Source organism: Nannospalax galili, unplaced genomic scaffold (genome assembly GCF_000622305.1).
Source record: "Nannospalax galili isolate Female #2095 unplaced genomic scaffold, S.galili_v1.0 scaffold216, whole genome shotgun sequence".
Lineage (NCBI taxonomy): Eukaryota > Metazoa > Chordata > Mammalia > Rodentia > Spalacidae > Nannospalax > Nannospalax galili.
The window spans coordinates 3,229,849-3,236,575 of NW_008339003.1; the positions used below are offsets into that span (position 1 = coordinate 3,229,849).

A 6,727-nucleotide genomic window follows, 5' to 3' on the forward strand; every position below is an offset into this window, starting at 1 on the left:
CCTCCCACCAGATCTCAATTTTGGGGGACATCCAGACCTCCTCATTTAAAAACCTCAGTTCTGGGCTTTCCCCTTTCACTTCCCTTCCCTTTGCCCTCCCTCCCTCCCTTCTTCCTTTCTTCCCCCTCCCTCCCTTTCTCCCTTCCTCCCTTTCTCCCTTCCTCCCTTCCTTCTCCTCTTTTTGTTTTTGTTTGAGGCAGGGTCTCACTATATAGCCCTGACTGTTATAGAACTCACTGTGTAGTCCAAACTGGCCTCAAAATCATAGATATCTGTCTCTGCCTCCCGAGTGCTGGGATTAAAGTGTGTGCCACCACTGCCCCACCTTGCAACCTCTCGATTCTGTTTGGAAGGCTTTCAGCACATATCAGATTCCCTTTATTCCACATGACTGCAACAGATAGAAGACATTTTGAAGACGGCAGTAGTGGAGTGCTTGCTTTGTATACTTCTGTGTTTGTTTCACTGTGGCACATTATAGACACTGACACACACAGCATCTGTCTCCTCACTTCCTCCCCAATCAGCATTCAAGGTGCTATAGTAGTCCATGATCACATTCTTCTGGACACCCAAGGCTGATGTTTGGGACAGATACATGTTTTTCTGGGTGAAACTTCCTCTATCTCAGGACTCCCTCAGTGAGGGCAGCAAGTGGATTAGGGACAGAGCTTGGCCATGGGATGTGATGATATTTGCTGTGTTCTGCTTTGCTGGGAGATGGGGTGAGGATGAACAGCAGCCATTGTCCTCGGCTTTGGGTACTAACAAGGTTGCTGATGATAGGTGCTTGAGGGTGGCAGGTCTTTGGGAGAAGGCAGTACCTAATTTCATTGTGACAGGACAAAGAAATGACCAGTTGATTCCTTTATCAGCATCTCCAGATACCTGTGAGGGTTGTCACCTATCAGTAGGCTTGCTTGACCCTGTGGGAGGCAGTGCCAGAAAGAAATTTGATTCAGGAGATTAAAGTAACTATATTGTATTTGTTTGGAAACAATGAAAGTACGCAGACCTATTCCCCAGATTTCAAAGAGAAGACATTGTACCACCTTTTTAAAAAGGAGTTTTATGCTCAAAGGAGGGTATTTCCTATAATCGGCTCAGATTCCAGGAAGTAACAGTATTAGTTGTGTAGCTAGGGTATCAAAAATGAAGGTGACTCAGATGCCACAGCAGAACTGGCATGACAGAGGAGGAGGCTTCTCTTCAGGATAAGACCTCTGCTTGAGCCTTTCTCAGTGCCTTAGTAAAAAGCAATAATCAGCATGTTCCACTAGGACTGCTGTGTGATAACAGCTGGGAGAATGAGCGTGCTATGTGAAAAAGTATGGTAGAACTTGAAGAAGCACCCAGAACATCGTTTGTTCATCACTCAATATTTATTGGATATCACATATGTACCAGGCACTGTTTCAATAACTTGACGTGCTTTTAAATAAAACATAGAAACCCTTTGCTTTCTCTGCATTAATATTGTGGGAATCAGATGTCTTCCTCAGACTTCTGTGCTGTTACTCTGGTGACTGTGTGTGTATCTTTTACAGGACAATGGCTGAAGTATCACAAGTGGGTGACCACTTCTTACTTATGCAGAATTGCCATTCCGTGTTCCCTTCAGTCTGCACTGGAGTAGATTTTGAGTCTGGGAAATCAGTAAACAGAAGAAAGGGTTGACTGAGAAGCCCAGCACCTGTGAATATATGAAAGTTTATAATGGGTGTTTGCTGCAGGCCAATAACATTGTTGCCACCTCCAGTTCTCAGATTCAGATATGGAAATGGAGCAAAAGTACCTGAAGATATAGTATTTGATGTGTCTTAATACATCGTTTAGTTCCCGGGTAGCAGCTAAAGCATATTATGTTGTCTCATGACTTACATTGTTTTTTACCTGTCTTAATTTATTGGAACATCTTTTTCTGTGTGTTCTGATACAAGAACCCCTGAGACTGGGTGTTTTATAATGAATAGGAATTCATTGGCTCATGTCTCTGAAAGGTGGGAAGCCCAAGATCAAAGGCAGCATCTTGTGTGGATCTTCTTGCTACATCATCTCATAGTTGAAGGGCAAAGTATAGACAAGAGAGATAAAAAGCAACCTGAACGGATCCTTTATACAGAATGTAGTGTTGCAATAATAGCACTAATCTACTCAAAAGGGGGAGGCCTCAAGGCCCAGTCACTTCTTAAATGTCCCACCTCTTAATACTGTTGTAATGGCAATTAAATTTTAGCATCAAGTTTTGAAGGAGATACTCAATACACAGCACAATCATATAGGTAAATGAGGTAATAAAAGCTCACTTGTGTGTATGAAGTTAGATGTTTTGTTCTGTTGATGGCTTTTAAGCACCGATTAACATAAAATTTTGCTGAGTAACCAAAATGGAAGAAATAATTCTGATGGGAGATAAAAAGAGCTTGGTTTTAAAATAGTCTGAAGGAAAGGGGTAGATTTTCTAGGTTCCGAACCTGAGAGGACTGATTGTGCTTACTCTGTGTACACAAATAATACTTTAATTTAGGTGTACCTATATTCTAATTTGGGGTTTTTTTATGAGACATGCTCAGGCATACTATGTAGCTCAAATTAGTATGTAGCCAGGAATAACCTTGAACTTCTGATCCTGCTTCCACTTCCCAGGTGCTGGGATTCCAGGCTTGGGCCGCTATATTGATTTTTGCAGAACCAGGAATAGAACCCAGGCATTTGTGTATACTACACAAGCACTCTACCAATTGACTTACTCCCAGCCCTAACTTGTATTTTTCTTAAGGCAGATGAAAATCAAAACTAGGAGTACTGGTAACCCTACTTAAGACACAGCAAGGTTAATAGTTTCCTAAGTTAGAAATTCCTAGCAGCTTAGCAGAAATTCATTTAACAAACTTTAATGTGATAGTTTAAGTTATATTGATAAAAATGAGGTCTGTAGACACCTGCACATGATAAAACACATGGTCTTAAGCATTATATTTATTGATTCTAGAGATTAAAAAAGCCCTCATCAACTTGTACAATATGGTTGTCTAGATCATCACTGTTAAGAAACAACACAGTAGAGCAGATTTTAAATTTCAGTTAATAATTTCAGAAAATATCCTGCAGTCTTTTAGTACAGTCAACTTCCCCAGGTAATGGACATATATGAGTGATCTTGGAAGGAATACTGTTTAAAGATTTATTCTTATTATTTAAAAAAATATGTGTATGCATGTAGGGGGATGTCTATGTGAGTGCAGTTGCCTGTGGAGGCCAGAAGAAGTCATCGTATTCTCTAGAGCTGGAGTTGCAGACAGTTGTGAGCTACTGACATAGGTGTTGGGAACTGAATTTAGGTTGCTATTAATCTTTGAGTCATCTCTCCAGCCCCAGAATACAATTTAAAAGGAAGTGATGGTTCCTCTAATCCCCTACTCTGTCGGCTGTGGCAAGAGGGCTGTAGTAAGTTTGAAGCTAGCCTGGTCTATAAGTGAGTTCAAGGCCAGACTAGGTTACAGAATGAGACCCTGTTTCAAACAAACACCCAAAGTACAATAAATAGTAATAATAAAAATAATAATATAGCCAGGCGTGATGGTGCACACCTTTAGTTTCAGCACTGAGGAGGCAGAGGCAGATGGATCTCTGTGAGTTTGAGGCCAGCCTGGTCTACATAGAGAGTTCCAGGCCAGCTGGGTCTATAGGGAGACCCTGTCTCAAAAAGACCAAAATAATAATGATAATAATAATAATAATAATAATAATAATAAATGACAATAATAAAGGTAGTGGTGGGCAGTCAAGAATCCTATGGCTTAATGGAGATATGGCATATTAATAATCCAACTAATTTTGTTTTGGAGAAGGAACTGTTTTTAAAGTGACAAGCCATAAAGAACCATGTATACACACATACACACACATACCACACATGCACACACACATACATTAAAAAAATTTTTTTGGATAGTTCATGACAATAGCATTCCAAGATGAAATTAAGAAAATTAACAAGTAACAGGGTCTTATCAACACATTCTAGTGGGCAACCAAGAGCAATGACAAGAATGGGTACTGGTTTTTTTTTTTGTCTCCATGACATCCCTGACCAACAACTTGAGGGAAGGTACCCTAAACCTGACACAGGGCTTTTTATTTGACAACCTACAGCTTCTTGGAGGATCATTATCTCTGATGTAAAGTAACTCCAATTAAATTCTTTATATATAATTGTATATTAATATATATACAAGATCCACCTTGTTCACAGTACTTGGGAAGCCTCTGCCTCCCAAGTACTGTGAATAAAGCTGTGCACCACCACCACACCTGGTGTATTCCTTTTTAATTAAATTATTTTTGTTCTTTTAATTTTTTTTTATTTGTTTATTGTGTGTGTGCCCAGATCACAGTGCATGTGTGGAGGCCAGAGGACATCTTGTAAGAGCTGGCTTTCTCCTTCCATCATGTGTGTTCCAGACATTAAATTCAGGTCCTTAGGCTTGGTAGTAAGTGCCTTTACCTGCTGAACTATCTCACCAGCCTCATCGTTTTAAAATTTGCTTTTGTTTTTGTTTTGATTTTAAGGCAAGGTTTTATAGTATGGCTCAGGCTGGTCGCAAACACAAAGCAGTCCTCCTGCCTCAACCTCCAGAGTCTGGGATTAGAGGAGTATACCACTATACATGGCTGTTTCTTTATCTTCATTCATGCTTTTTATTTGTTATCCAATAATAAATAATGTATGAATGAGTTGGACCATTCTTATGCACATCTATTGACTGGGAATTAATATGCTGATGGGGAGATGCCTCCTGAGCCCTTGAGTTATCTGGGCTGTGCTCCAGCTTGTTCTTAGTCCTCTTCGCTAGCACTAAGAGAACAACTTTTCCTGGATTCAGTTTTTGCTTCCACTTCCTCCCCCTCCTCCTCCCCCTTCTTCCTCCTTTTCTTCCTCTTCCTCCTTCTCCTTACCCCTTCCTCCCTTCCCTTCCTCTTCCTCCTCTTCCTCCTCTTCCTCCTCTTCCTCCCCTTCCTCCCCCTCCTCCTCCTTTCCCTCCTCCTCCCCTTCCCCTCCCTCTTCCCCTCCTCTCACTCCTCCCCTTCTCTTCCAAGATGAGACCTAACTACTCTCTACCTCCAGCCTGCCTCACACTTGCTGCGTCCTCCTGCTTCTGCCTCCCACTTGCTGGGATCACGTGTGTGCGGCCATGCCTAGCTCACCTGGAGAGGTTTTCTTTCTAGGGTGTTTGGGGCAGTGGCACGATGGTTACAGCCCAGAAGTTCCAGGTGAGTTCTACTGGCGCTAATGCAGCGCTCCCTTACACGTCCTCCCACTGTTTGTGAAAGATTTGTGAAAACTGAATTATCAGCTACTTTTTGGAGTTACACAGGCAGTGGGACACTGTAACATATCCGGAAGTCATCTTTGAACATGCTGTTCTAAATAAGGTAGACTTAATCCCACATTCTATTCTCAAAAGCCACTGAAATCATAAAACACCCATTGAGTCAAAATTTTTGCACACACAAACACTAGGTGTTTTTTAAAATAAAACTCAGTTTATCCAAGGGCTATAAATAATTGCTATCTTCAAGATCCATTTGGCTGTTTTGCCAAAGGCAAGCTGGCTGTTTTAAGCTGGAGTCAATTATCTGTCTGTTGTCAATGCAATTTTTCCTGCACCTACTGGGCCCTTAGGGTACAAATCAGAAGAGATTTTTGTGCCCAAAATGAGTGATGGTCTTTTACAACAGTAATATTTTGTAACATTTGCTAGCCATGTCCTCTGCCCTGTCATTCAACCTCAGGCACACAGCAGTGTCTATTCTACTGGATTTTCCAGGTCCTTCTGGAAGAATTTTTAAGTAGAAATGTTAGTGAATAAAAATATACAGTAACATAAATGACTTACAGTTAATGTCGGCACTCATTTTATAAGGACTGTTGCTTTGTTTGCTTGTTTAAGACAGGGTCTCCTGTAGCCCCAGCTGGCCTAGAACTTGCTATGTTGACCAGGCTGTACTCGAACTCACAGAGATCTGTCTGCCTCTGCGTCTGGAATCCTGGGATTAAAGGTATGTGTCAGTCACTATGCCCAACTGGGACTGTTGCATTTTTGTAACATACTCATCAATAAGTCTTTCCTAAGTCTTCTGTTTTATGCAGAACACTAGAGGTTCACGAGATATTAATAGACAGATGATCAAAACATTAGATGTTCTTGATTAAACAAATCAGGACCAGTATGTTAGAGTCAAGCAGCTTCCTCTGCTTCTTGTGTCTCAGAACCTTTCAGATTGTGAATTTTCTGAATCTCCAAAATAACATATAATACATGGCATTCACTAAATATACTTCATCTCAGCACTTAATTTTTTATTTTAAAAATATATAATTTTTTTATGTGTATTTTATTTATTATTTATATGCATTTATTTTATGTGTATTTTATGTAAGTGTACCCGTAGTGTTTCATGTTCTGAAATGCTCTCAGAGGTAGGAAGAAGGCATAAGATCCTCTGGACCTGGAGTTAGGATTGTCATTAGCTGCCATGGGAGTGCTGGGAATTGAACCCAGGTCCTCTGCAAGAACAGCCAGTGCTCTTAACTAATGAGCCATCTCTCCAGCCCAACTACAGCACTTTATTTTTTAATAAAAAATTCTCAATTTTCATCTTCCAGAAAGTGAAGATATTACTAATTTGGAGAAAGTTTTCTGTGTATGCGCATATATATATA

General features: G+C 40.6%; 1 protein-coding gene and 1 long non-coding RNA gene across 2 annotated transcripts in view; both read left to right on the forward strand.

The window, feature by feature from the left end:
- Nucleotides 1–3,521, forward strand: part of LOC115070505 — a 5,028-nt gene extending 1,507 nt beyond the window's left edge. The window contains exon 3 of the long non-coding RNA XR_003849659.1: nucleotides 1,548–3,521. This is a non-coding gene — a long non-coding RNA (uncharacterized LOC115070505). The remainder of the gene's footprint in view (nucleotides 1–1,547) is intronic.
- The window catches only part of Ank2 (ankyrin 2), a 675,290-nt gene that overhangs the window by 211,494 nt on the left and 457,069 nt on the right, over nucleotides 1–6,727 (forward strand). The window lies entirely within an intron of this gene.